Source organism: Lolium perenne, chromosome 2 (genome assembly GCF_019359855.2).
Source record: "Lolium perenne isolate Kyuss_39 chromosome 2, Kyuss_2.0, whole genome shotgun sequence".
NCBI classification, from domain to species: domain Eukaryota; kingdom Viridiplantae; phylum Streptophyta; class Magnoliopsida; order Poales; family Poaceae; genus Lolium; species Lolium perenne.
This window is the reverse complement of record NC_067245.2, coordinates 56,074,265-56,088,284: the sequence shown is the minus strand read 5'-3', so window position 1 is coordinate 56,088,284 and position 14,020 is coordinate 56,074,265. Positions and strand designations below refer to the sequence as shown.

The window sequence follows — 14,020 nt, the reverse complement described above, 5'->3', positions numbered from 1 at the left end:
AAGCTGCACTTGTTTTATCTTTCTATGCTTGTTGCATTATGTTTCTTGAACTTGTTTATTTACAAGATTCCTTTTCATAGGAAGCATGTTAGACTTAAATGTGTTTTGAATTTGCCTCTTGATGCTCTCTTTTGCTTCAAATATTATTTCTTGCGAGTGCATCATTAAAACTGCTGAGCCCATCTTAATGGCTATAAAGAAAGAACTTCTTGGAAGATAACCCATGTGTTTATTTTGCTACAGTACTTTGTTTTATATTTGTGTTTTGGAAGTTGTTACTACTGTAGCAACCTCTCCTTATCTTAGTTTTGTGCATTGTTGTGCCAAGTAAAGTCGTTGATAGTAAGGTTCATACTAGATTTGGATTACTGCGCAGAAACAGATTTCTTGCTGTCACGAATCTGGGCCTAATTCTCTGAGGTAACTCAGAAAATTATGCCAATTTACGTGAGTGATCCTCAGATATGTACGCAACTTTCATTCAATTTGAGAATTTTCATTTGAGCAAGTCTGGTGCCTCAATAAAATTCGTCTTTACGGACTGTTCTGTTTTGACAGATTCTGCCTTTTATTTCGCATTGCCTCTTTTGCTATGTGGGATGGATTTCTTTGTTCCATTTACTTCCAGTAGCTTTGAGCAATGTCCAGAAGTGTTAAGAATGATTGTGTCACCTCTGAACATGTGAGTTTTTGATTATGCACTAACCCTCTAATGAGTTGTTTTGAGTTTGGTGTGGACGAAGTTTTCAAGGGTCAAGAGAGGAGGATGATACAATATGATCAAGGAGAGTGAAAGCTCTAAGCTTGGGGATGCCCCGGTGGTTCACCCCTGCATATTTCAAGAAGACTCAAGCGTCTAAGCTTGGGGATGCCCAAGTCATCCCCTTCTTCATCGACAAAATTATCAGGTTCCTTCTCTTGAAACTATATTTTTATTCGGTCACATCTTATGTACTTTACTTGGAGCGTCTGTATGTTTTTGTTTTTGTTTTTGTTTGAATAAATGCTTGTGTGGGAGAGAGACACGCTCCGCTGGTTCATATGAACACATGTGTTCTTAGCTTTTAATTTTCATGGCGAAGGTTGAAACTGCTTCGTTAATTGTTATATGGTTGGAAACGGGAAATGCTACATGTAGTAATTGGTATGATGTCTTGAATAATTTGATACTTGGCAATTGTTGTGCTCATGTTTAAGCTCTTGCATCATATACTTTGCACCTATTAATGAAGAAATATATAGAGCTTGCTAAAATTTGGTTTGCATAATTGGTCTCTCTAAGGTCTAGATAATTTCTAGTAAGAGTTTGAACAACAAGGAAGACGGTGTAGAGTCTTATAATGTCTACAATATGTCTTTTATGTGAGTTTTGCTGCACCGGTTCATCCTTGTGTTTGTTTCAAATAGCCTTGCTAGCCTAAGCCTTGTATCGAGAGGGAATACTTCTCATGCATCCAAAATCTTTGAGCCAACCACTATGCCATTTGTGTCCATCATACCTACCTACTACATGGTATTTCTCCGCCATTCCAAAGTAAATTGCTTGAGTGCTACCTTTAAATTTCTATCCTTTACCTTTTGCAATATATAGCTCATGGGACAAATAGCCTAAAAACTATTGTGGTATTGAATATGTACTTATGCACTTTATCTCTTATTAAGTTGCTTGTTGTGCGATAACCATGTTCCTGGGGACGCCATCAACTACTCTTTGTTGAATATCATGTGAGTTGCTATGCATGTTCGTCTTGTCTGAAGTAAGGGAGATTTACCACTAAAATGGTTAGAGCATGCATAATGTTAGAGAAGAACATTGGGCCGCTAACTAAAGCCATGATCCATGGTGGAAGTTTCAGTTTTGGACAGATATCCTCAATCTCATATGAGAAAATTAATTGTTGTTGAATGCTTATGCATAAAAGAGGAGTCCATTATCTGTTGTCTATGTTGTCCCGGTATGGATGTCTAAGTTGAGAATAATCAATAGCGAAAAATCCGATGCGAGCTTTCTCCTTAGACCTTTGTACAGGCGGCATAGAGGTACCCCTTTGTGACACTTGGTTAAAACATATGCATTGCGATGATAATCCAGGTAATCCGAGCTAATTAGGACAAGGTGCGGGCACTATTAGTATACTATGCATGAGGCTTGCAACTTGAAGGATATAATTTACATAACACATATGCTTTATTACTACCGTTGACAAAATTGTTTCTTGTTTTTAAAATCAAAGCTCTAGCACAAATATAGCAATCAATGCTTCCCTCTGCGAAGGGCCATTCTTTTACTTTTATGTTGAGTCAGTTCACCTATTTCTCTCTATCTCAAGAAGCAAACACTTGTGTGAACTGTGCATTGATTCCTACATACTTGCATATTGCATTTGTTATATTACTCTATGTTGACAATATCCATGAGATATACATGTTACAAGTTGAAAGCAACCGCTAAAACTTAATCTTCCTTTGTGTTGCTTCAATACCTTTACTATGAATTTATTGCTTTATGAGTGAACTCTTATGCAAGACTTATTGATGCTTGTCTTGAAAGTACTATTCATGAAAAGTCTTTGCTATATGATTCATTTGTTTACTCATGTCATTACCATTGTTTTGATCGCTGCATTCATTACATATGCTTACAATACTATGATCAAGATTATGATGGCATGTCACTCCAGAAATTATCTTTGTTATCGTTTACCTGCTCGGGACGAGCAGGAACTAAGCTTGGGGATGCTGATACGTCTTCGATGTATCGATAATTTCTTATGTTCCATGCCACATTATTGATGATATCTACATGTTTTATGCATACTTTATGTCATATTTATGCGTTTTACGGAACTAACCTATTGACGAGATGCCGAAGGGCCAGTTGCTGTTTTCTGCTGTTTTTGGTTTCAGAAATCCTAGTAAGGAAATATTCTCGGAATCGGACGAAATCAATGCCCAGCATCTTAGAATCCCCGGAAGCATCCAGAACACCCGAGAGAGGCCAGAGGGGGGCCACAGGCCCACCAGACACTACCCTGGCGCGGCCTGGGGGTGGCCCGCGCCCCCCTGTTGTGTCGTGGCCTCGTTGACCTTCTGACGCCGCCTCTTCGCCTATATAAAGGTCCCTGACCTAAATCTTCGATACGGGAAAAGCCATGGTACAAGAAACCTTCCAGAGCCGCCGCCATCGCGAAGCCAAGATCTGGGGGACAGAAGTCTCTGTTCCGGCACGCCGCCGGGACGGGGAAGTGCCCCCGGAAGGCTTCTCCATCGACACCACTGCCATCTTCATCACTGCTGCTGTCTCCCATGAGGAGGGAGTAGTTCTCCATCGAGGCTCGGGGCTGTACCGGTAGCTATGTGGTTAATCTCTCTCCTATGTACTTCAATACAATGATCTCATGAGCTGCCTTACATGATTGAGATTCATATGAGTTTTGTATCACTATTCATCTATGTGCTACTCTAGTGATGTTATTAAAATACTCTATTCCTCCTGCATGGTGTAAAGGTGGCAGTGTGTGCATCATGTAGTACTTGGCGTAGTTTATGATTGTGATCTCTTGTATATTATGAAGTTAACTATTACTATGATGGTATTGATGTGATCTATTTGGTTATGTTGATCTATCTTGCACTCTAAGGTTATTTAAACATGAATATCGAATATTGTGGAGCTTGTTAACTCCGGCATTGAGGGTGCGTGTAATCCTACACAGTGGTGTTCATCATCCAACAAGAGAGTGTAGAGTCTAGCATCTATCTATTTATTCTGTTATGTGATCAATGTTGAGAGTGTCCACTAGTGAAAGTATAATCCCTAGGCCTTGTTCCTAAATACTGCTATCGCTGCTTGTTTCTTGTTCTACCGCATCTGCATCTTGTCCGCAATATTACCACCATCAACCACACGCCGATCCCGGACAGCAAAGCACTTTTACGGTGCTGTTGCTCTTTGCTCATATTTATTCATACCACCTGTATTTCACTATCTCTTCGCCGAACTAGTGCACCTATTAGGTGTGTTGGGGACACAAGAGACTTCTTGCTTTGTGGTTGCAGGGTTGCTTGAGAGGGATATCTTTGACCTCTTCCTCCCTGAGATCGATAAACCTTGGGTGATCCACTTAAGGGAAACTTGCTGCTGTTCTACAAACCTCTGCTCTTGGAGGCCCAACACTGTCTACAATAATAGAAGCTCCCGTAGACATCAAGTAGCACATTAGAAGGAACTTCACGAGAGAGAGAGATTGAAGCAGCACAATGTTGTGGAGGAACAACTCCACCGTGTTGCTACAATGTGGACAACACAAATGTTGAAGGTACCGCTTCAACGTGCTGCGCTAGATATCGCTCTAGGGGCGTAAGCTAGATATCGCTCTAGGGGCGAAGCTGTCAAGAGTTTAGTTTAAACTCTCAACTCACAAGATCTAATCCAAGATCTAAAACAAGAACACAAAGTTCTCTTTATTGATAGGTAGTGGGTACATAGTCCGATTCCATAGGTAGAGGTTGGACCTCTATTTATAGGCTGCATGAGCCTTCACTACTTTAGCTCTACTTACAACTAGAGTGTTCTATAGAACACTACATAAGCCAGGGAAAGAGCTACAAATATCTTGGTTACAACTTATACTAGAATACTCTGGAAACCACTACAACACACAAAACTAGAGGACCATATTACCTAGAATATAGTAGAAGTGTGTAGAAGCTAGTAGATCTTACTTATGTTTTATTTTTATTTTATTTTATATAGTGTCCCTCATCAGAGATAGGCGAGAGAGAGCTACACCCCAGATCTGTAATGTCTCTTGGTATAGCCTGGGAGGAGAGCCGATCGACCACATTGCCACACGTTGGAAGCTAGGGACACGCGGCGAGCATGCACAAGCATGATCAACATGTACTCAACTCAGTTGGTGCACCAAGCAAAAATTTAAGCCTCCACAAAAGGTGTTTCAAACTCAAACTCGAGTCACGGAACCCGACCTACGTGCGTGCGATGTGTGGCGAGGCGGGCGGCGGAGGAGGAGGAGGAGAGCGCGATGGCTCCTTCTATTCTCACTCACTTGGAAGGACTAGAAGAGCAGTCATTATAAACCACTCCAACTCCCTTCCAACTAGCAATGTGGTACTAAACTTTGTCCCCCAAGATTACTCACAAGCTGCCAACGTGATGAGCCTTGTGATTTTAGAAATTATTGGCTCCATGGGCTGCCTTACTGGCCTGCAACCCATCTACATCCATCAAAATAAAAAGAATGCTACTCAAAGAAAGGGAGCGAGAGCAAACCAAAGAGAAAAGAGCATGCCGGTAGCGACCGTCAGCTTGTCCACTAAGGAGGTTAGTTCGGCGGCAGCGATAGGGATTATTATCTCTGGGAGAGGGCCCTTGAGGTTGGCTAGCAACAAGGAGCTATCATCGTCCGGCAATCCAGCACCTTTCGGCAGAGCAAGACTGTGAGAGCGGGCGGGCGGATGTCTTCCGGGTCGTCATGCGCCTATTCCATCTCGGCTGCACCTCCGCCGCCCCTCCCGGAGAGACCTTGGGCCAGCATATCCCCGCCTATAGTGACCTCTCTCCCTGGCCCCCTCCCGATTTATGATTTCTGGATCCCTAGAGAGGAGGCCATGGCCCTCTCATCCAGACAGCTCCACGTCAGTCATCGAGGAGGCGCCCAAGATAGCATGATGGCGGCGGCGCGGGTCAGACGACATAGCGTGGGGAGAGGGCGGTGTGGGGAACAGAAGTGTCAGGTGGAGAGGAGGCAGCGGGGAAGGGCGGCGTTGCATGAGAATTTGGAAAGGATCGGGCGATCTGATCTGCACGATGGAGGCTCCTGTGCGACGAGGACGTGGTGAACGTGCAAGGCAGTTTTTTTTTCCTCTTTTTCATTGAGATGTGGCAGTTTTTTCTGATCTCACGGGAGCGGGATGACATGTTTTTCATCGGTCAGTTCGGAGGTAGTCCGCCTGCCATTGTCCACCCATCATGGTTAGCCCGGATATAGGATGCATGGCCGTGATTTGTTGGATCACCACCCTCTCTCCCTTCTAATAGTAGTGGTGATAGTTTTAATGTGTAGGTCAGGGGTGCAATGGCGTTGGAGTAAGAAACTGACTTTACAAGGCAGTTCAATCAAATTGAAAGCACGGTGGAGCTCCAACTAATATATGGGACAAAGTTAACAACCTAGGCGCACTTATGGGCAATGGAAGGATTTTCCTACGAGCATTTGAGGAGGTACTCATCTTTCACTGGACAACAAAATCGCTTCAAAATGACATTAAGTTTCAAGTGCGCACGTGCATTGTCAAGCCCTTGAAATAAGAAAGACGACAGAGGTGCGCTGATTATATGTAACTAGAGGAACATGCGCGCTTCGCCGTGCCGGCGACTATTCGTTTTATTTTGCGTAGCAGCCTGATATTTCATTTTATTGGTCATTAGCTAGGCTCTTTTTTAATGGCTTAGCGCGGACACGTGTCTCTGCCCAAATAATAAAGCTCAGTTTTTGCCCAAATGATGACATTTTCAACTGAGCTAAACTTGTTTTTTGTTTATGTTCTCGGCAACAACATGACTCAACTTCACCAAAATTACATAGCAGGCACAGTTCTAATTGGAAATGTGTGAATTCGTTTAGGCATGTTGGTCTTCTTCAAACCAACGGCAACAACTTCTCACCTGGCTTCTGAAACCACATCACAGAATGCTGTCATGCTTGATTCAAACCACCAACCTTTATTTTTTTTTAGGGGAACCAACCTTTATTGTTGATCAGCTCAGTAGGAAACACGGCAAAATGCCTAATATCCCAATACATCATCGTTCGATTGATGGATCACTGAGGTTGCAGAGCCCAAATATACATGTCACACACAGTTGCATTTTATATGTTTAGTCACACTTGATAACAACATGTAGCGGGTGGACCTAAGAGTTGTAACGAAGCCAATTTTGTGTAAATGCAAAAAAAAAAAAAAAACACACACAAAGAGTGCAACCATAGCAAGAGCATGTAACCACAACACATAAACAGAGTGACCGCTACTTCCGCACGCTTATTCCAGCATTCTCACTCCACCGAAATAGCATGTTATAAACAACATTGGAATACATTTAGGAAATATTAAAGATAGATCCCGTGATACTATTATATGTTGGTGCAGGCATGATTGTGGACATAATTCATCCAAAATAATTCTAAATCAGGAACCAAAATGGAGTACAATGCTAATATACTGGAGTCAGAATGACATACATACATCACTAAGAACACCAAATATCAATAGAGTGATTAGTAGCTTTTTCTAGCGACCAAGATCTAATCATAAACACGGCTTGCAAGCGGTAGTAACAGTTTTTTCAGTGCTAATCAGTATTAGATGCTTTGCTCTGACCACTCCATTAACCTCATTGCAAGAAAAACAGCTATATTTAGGAAAAAATCATGCATCCGTTAGTCTGAACAATTGATAACAACAAATAGCTACATACAAAACCATGAAGCTAACCGTGTGAGGCTACAACAGATAATAATCTACAACTCAGAATTGAATATCAGTTAAGTAGAACATACTTATTGCCAAAACCAAAGGAGCTGAATGACGACTTTCTAAATTAGTTGCAACACTTTGTTACAAATGAGATAAATGGCAAGCTGTCAAATCTCAGAATTTTGTGAAGAAGCTCACGAAAATAACCACCGTCAATGACCTCGGATGTGTATACTGCAGACATGAAAATGGAATCCTGAAATTATTGTCATTCACACACTAAAACACAAACTTGCTAGTTGACCTTGAAAACACACCAATTGATCAATGTCCATGTCCTGGTTCCAAATAAAGTGTGCTAAAGTGAACATGTAACATAAATCAACACTAAAAGCAGGCAAAGTAGAAAGTTTATCACCCATTGGTGCTACCAAAAAGTGAGTAAGCTCAGACAGCACTAAAAAATTCTACTACAACTGAAATAAGCAGATATATATATATATGCCATGATGTATGTAACAATTGAGGGCCAAAGTCAGTAAGTAGTGGCACTACAAAATTTTACTACACCCATAAGCTTATCAAACATGTGGAACCCATATTCTGCCTGTTTAAAAACTCAACTATCTGAATATATACTCATTTAAGATTTCTTGAGAAGAAATAAGATGTAGTCATGCAAATATGTAAGATATATTTAGGTGTTACTATTACCTATCATTTTTTTAGTCTGGATAATTAGAAACATAAAAATAAGACGATTTCAAAAAAATGGTGCAGGCTCTACACAAGGAAGACATCCAACCATGGTAATCATACATTAACATTACTAAATAAAATCAGAGAAGAAATATTTACCTCATAATTATGCTGATATTTAGCTGAACTTATAACATGCACAAATGGCTAACTAAAATATCAAGATAAAATACCAAGAAATAAAGGTCATAACCATCGCCTTATTTAGATATTTATGTATTATTAAGGGCAAACTGAGAAAATTGGCCTAATTTGCCATCGGTATAAAATTAGAAAATGAGTCTGAATGGATATAAATGCAAAACTATACCATGCATGATAGGCGTGAACACACAAATTTGTGCGGTGTTGGCAAAACCAAGAAAAGCAAGGGCAATATGAGAAATGTTGTGTAAGCAAGACTTGATAGAATAGTCGCAAAGATTCTTCTTATCAAACCTCTAGTATATCAATCTCAGCTCCATAAACCTCTAACCTAACTTACCAAGGAAGGTCTACAAATGTCCTATTAATCATGCTCTTCGCACCTTCCCTTGCATGTAGCACCTTGTTGAGGAAACACAACACAGAAGAAGAAAAATGTCACATGCGTAACTAAATCGACCTTGCCAAAGAGAACTGAAGGAGCGCTGATAAGTTTATTTAGGTAATACACAGATATGTCTAAGCACCAGGAGGGGGAAATGTCAATCATGCTCAGCTGATCTCCTCTATGAGACTGCTACAATTAATTAGAGGAACTACCTGGCTGTAGAACTTTTCAGGATTTTCCTCACCGAAGTATCTACCTCAAATAAGCATTGATGCCATGCCGCCAACAAAACCTGAAAAACTTTTATTTGAGAACACTTTGTCTAAGAAAATCTTCTTAGTTTGCTGAATGCGAAGTCGCCGATCAAACCGATAAATTGAGAACATCTTTTTATCTTGCTGGATATAAATTCGGCAACGGAACCTGAAGAATTGACTTAAGATTCAGCTAGTTCATGTCAAACTGAAGAACAAAACTCTATATGTAGACGGAAGGTTGCCTACAAGACCTGACAGAGCTGCCATGCCATTGGGGTCAACTGGCCTAATAAAAATACAAAATCCTTTACTAATTAGTGTTGGCAAGTGATAATTTATAGAGGATTACCCCCACTATGATAGAGATTATAGTGATGACCCCTATGGCATTTTTTTCCAGTATCGTCCCTGCCTAAAAGTTGACAAATAAATAGATTATGCCTTCTAAAAACCTTCGTAGTAGGAAAATAACCATGCACGGATATTATATATTCTGATTTTCTAGAAAATATGACAATGGTGAATTGTTTACATCAGTGAGTAAATTGACTACTTCAGTTCACTATTCCGATAATTTTGTAAAGATACACAGGAAGGATACTGATTTCTCCCATATAAAAGTAATTCATAGCATGGACTATGACAAAGGGAAACCCCGTGGATCTATTCATATTTCTTGATTGACAATAAGAAGAGGTTTGCATTTCTTCATGTAGACAGACCAAACAAACAGTTGCTACTATCTCAATGAAATTTTGAGAAAAATACATGGACCAAGAAAACTTCACAAAAAATATGGTTATTAGAAGTAATGGATTTATTCTTACCTAGCAGACTGATTTTCTTAACGCCATTAACCTGCCTTAGTTCACACTTTTTTCGGGAGATACAGTACCTTAGTAAGTTGGAACGAAGATGAATCCCTGCCAACTTATACAGCTAAATTAGTAAACCAGCTGTATTTGGTTGAGTGGGCTCCAGGAGGAGAGAACGGTGAGCCAAATAAGGAAAAAAATCGAGAAGGTACGGAACAGCGACGCACCATCGATGGAGGCGCCAAGCCCAGTCGTCGCAACTCGCAACACCGGTGCCTCCTTCCTCCTCGACGAAGATCTTGCCGGATCTCGCGCAGGCGGGGCAGGGAACAAAGCCGAGCAGGCGCCACAGAGGAAGGCTCGTCCGGCAGTCGTCCTTGTACCTGCCCCACGGCACCCTCGAGGAGGAGGCGCAGCTTGCCCGCCTCGTGCAGCTGCCTGACCTCGCCGGAGCCACCGAGGGGGAGGCCCCGATGAAGAGCTGCGAGAGGGAGAAGGGGCGCGGCGCCGTTCCAGCGCAACGACCGGCGCCTGGAGCTCCCGGTAACCATCAAGACGGGGGTGACAACGGAAGGAAGAGGGGATGGGGAGGGGGCGGCTGCAGCCCAGCAGAGGCGGTGATTCGAGTCGACGAACTCTCTCCCATATCCCGTGTCGCCCCCACGTGGAGGCCGGGAGAAACCCTACCGCGCCGCCGCCACCCCCTCTCCCCCTTCCCTCCCTCACCGCCACTCGCGCCGGCGGCGGGGACTCCTCATCCTCTCGCGCGCGGGGGGTGGACGCGTGACTTCCTCCTCGGGCTAGGGCACGGCCCTCTCGTCAGGGGCCTCGGTGGCGGCGCGTGGGCTCGGCTCGACGGCGGCAGAACAGACGACGATGTGGTGGTGCACTGGGCCCTCTTCTCCTCGCCTCTCGGTGGCCAGCGGTAGCGGTAGAGGGCTGGCGTTTCGGCTGCGGCGGTGCCCAGACTTGTGCGGTGTCTTTGGACTACGCGATCTGCGCTTGGTGTCTCCGGCGGCAACCTTGGCCACCCTGGGATGGTTGCCGACGTGGGGGTCCGACCTGAATAAAGGCGGTGGTCCTAGGGTCTCTCTTGGGCGAAGATAAAGACCTACCTGAGGCCTGCCCTTCTCGATCTGGCCAGAGTTCAGTTCCGGAGGGCGCCGCCGGCGAATGTAACAATGCTTCTATTTCCTGGATTTTGCTGGATCGGTGGTATTTGGTCGTGCGAGCCCATGTTTTTATTCCGACCGTTTGGTTCTAGAGGGAGCTGGACGAAGCTCTGTTCTGTGTTGACATCAAATGATATTTGGTCCATGGTGAAGTCAGAAGAAGGGAATATCATGAAGGCCGGATTGAAGTACTAGCTAAGGGAGGTTCAAGTCTCTGCGTTGTTGAGAGATTTGCTTGGTGTTCCGGGCTTCGCAATAGTGGTATGAAAGTGAAGGCGGCAACACACGTGAAGTTCGGAGTCTTACCTTTCAGGGTGAAAATCAAAGGTCTGGCATCAGCTGGTTGTGCCCGGCAATGTCCATGTTAAAGGCATTGTTTTGAGAGCGAGAACTATCTTCAGGGTGAAAACCTAAGATCTTTGATCCGACGACGACGGCGCTGGTGCACTGTTCCCTTCTTGGAGGCGTCGCTTTTGGAGAGTCTGAATTTCAGGCGTTGTCTTGGTGGTGGATGTATTGTTGTTACTAAGGCTGAGATATTGGACTTTTATTTCTTAGTTTTTTTTCTTTTTTGGATGTGTGCTTTTGTAATGCTATTAGGATATTGCGTTGTTGCAGAGGCTGGATGTAATTGGTATTTTTTAATATTAATATATTTCCTTTATGAAAAGGGAAGCAGAAGCGAGAGCAGTCAAGGTCCGGCTGGACGGTTAAATTTTTTCCCTACCAAGTAGTACTACAGGCTGGCCCACACAGGACATGCGCACCGGCAAATCTCTTTTTTTTTTGAGAAGAAATAGCTGCGATTTTATTACGACAGGTCTGAATCAAGTACAATCTGGTTCCTAATGCACAACGGAACTGAATCATACCACACATTACAAAGTTTATTAACGCAGCCTTCCTTAGCCAATAGATGCGCCGCCTTGTTCGCTGTACGCCGCACCGCTCTAACAGACGAATCGCCAAAACCCCGCAGAAGGGACTTGATCTCTTCGACCAATGGACCGTGAACTGATCGATCCTTTTCGTCCCGCGAAAGTTTAGCCGCCACCCCAGTACTATCTGTTTCCAGAATCACCTTAGATACCGGCATAGTCCGAGCAAGTTGAAGACCCAACCGACATGCTTGCAGCTCAGCTCCTTCAGCATCCAACAGATGAGGGAAAAAATGGCTTGCTCCACCCACCAAGCATCCATGGTGGTTTCTGATAACCACACCACCACCTCCATGTGCTTCTGAAGCTCGATAAGCACCATCAGTATTAATCTTCACCCACTCCCAGTCCGGTTTGAGCCAGTGCTCATTCAGATTAACCGAGACAGAGGGCGCCAAAGTCTGGGCACTCTTCCACTCCTCAATACCTGCAACAGTGCGTGTCGCCACAGATTTCGGGTCCGCCAACTTCTGACTTTCTCTAGCATCATTCCGAGCCTGCCAGAGATTGTACAGCATAGTGATCATCAAGGCTACATCATCATTCGAGGCCTTACCGATCCAGTCCAGAAGCCAGCCCTTGAGGTCCGAGTGATGTTAAAGCAATTTTGGTGGAGCAGCTAACTGACTTTGTGATAACTCGAACAGGCACAACCATGCCGACTGAGAATGAGGACAAGTCCAAAAATGGTGTACTGAGTTTTCAATTCTGCCGCACGCAAGACAGACAACTGAAAGTGCTTGGAGCCCCCATGTGTGGTTTTGGTAATTAATGACAATCCCTATGGACTAATGTTTGCATTGAGTTATATTTGTAGGAGTTGTCCATAGGCAATGCTTGAACCATATGTTGGCTTCAAGGTTGCAATAAGAAGAAATTGATGAAGGATATCAAGTGTCAAGTATGTCTTGAAGATGAAGATGAAGTGAGCCCTCAAGTTACTTCAAGACATCAACATGATGAAGAATGAAGAAATGAAGTGCAAGTTCAAGATGAGCCATCTCGAAGAGATCCTTTGCTTGAGTCTTGCCATCCATATGGTGATCATGGATATGTGAAGATGCGCCGAAGAAGAAGTTCTCCCATGGTGGATTATGGGGGAGCAATCCACATGGTGGTCATGGTTATGTGAAGATGCGCCGAAGAAGAAGCTCTCCCATGGTGGATTATGGGGGAGCAATCCACAAGACTTCGTCAAGCAAGCACAAGCAAGAAAGGCGTTCCATCTTGTTGAGGTCAAGATCGTCGTCATCGAGCTCAAGTGGAATGCGCAAGTATAAGGTTTGCTCTTGATAGGGTTTGTTTCTCACCGGTCTCATAGTGTAGTTGGAGACCGGTTTATAGTTTAGTTGCCGTACTATCAAGAGGGCTCTCGAGTGAGTAACTCGATCGTATCGTTCGGAGAGAGCTCAAACCTTTGCATCCTTGCATCATCTTTCTTGGTTGTTATTTGGACCTTATCCATGTGATGTTTTAGAACTTGTGCTTATTCTCATGACAAGCTCTAGTTCATCGAAAACGGATTTCGCATAGATCACTTGTTGCGTTTTCGAGTTTGGTTCATCATCTTTCTTGGTTTTATTTGGATCTTATCCATGTGATGTTTTAGAGCTTGTGCTTATTCTCATGACAAGCTCTAGTTCATTGAGAATGGTTTTTCCATGGGCAACTTGTTGCATTTTCAAGATTGGAGGTTTTACCGGTATGTCTTTTTGAGATAGGTCAAACCTTTCATCATTTGTTTCTATCCTCCTTTGCTGGACTATGATGTTTCTATGCATATTGTTGTAGAGCTCGTTGTTGTGATTTCAACGAGCCCAAGATCATCGAAATCGGAGTCCGGATGCAAAAGTTATGCCCGTTTTAGTTTTGGTGTTTCTGCAGTTTTCTTAGGCCGGATATTTTGGAAATATCCGGGCCGGATTATCCGGGCCGGATATTTCGGAAATATCCGGCCCCCCCGAAATCGGCTAAGGACCGGAAGAAAAGCAGCTCTGGATGGGGGCCGGATTTTTGGCCGGATTTTGTCCAGGTTTTGTCCCTGAGG

The 14,020-nt window shown here is 43.4% G+C and overlaps 1 long non-coding RNA gene across 1 annotated transcript; it reads right to left on the bottom strand.

Annotated features, from left to right (window-relative positions):
- Positions 1-7,480: 7,480 nt before the first annotated feature.
- Positions 7,481-10,942, bottom strand: LOC127332676 (uncharacterized). Its single transcript, XR_007870604.2, has 2 exons — positions 10,091-10,942; positions 7,481-9,971 (listed from the first exon to the last, which is right to left on the bottom strand). It is a non-coding gene; the product is annotated as an uncharacterized lncRNA (long non-coding RNA).
- Between the last annotated feature and the right edge of the window lie 3,078 nt (positions 10,943-14,020).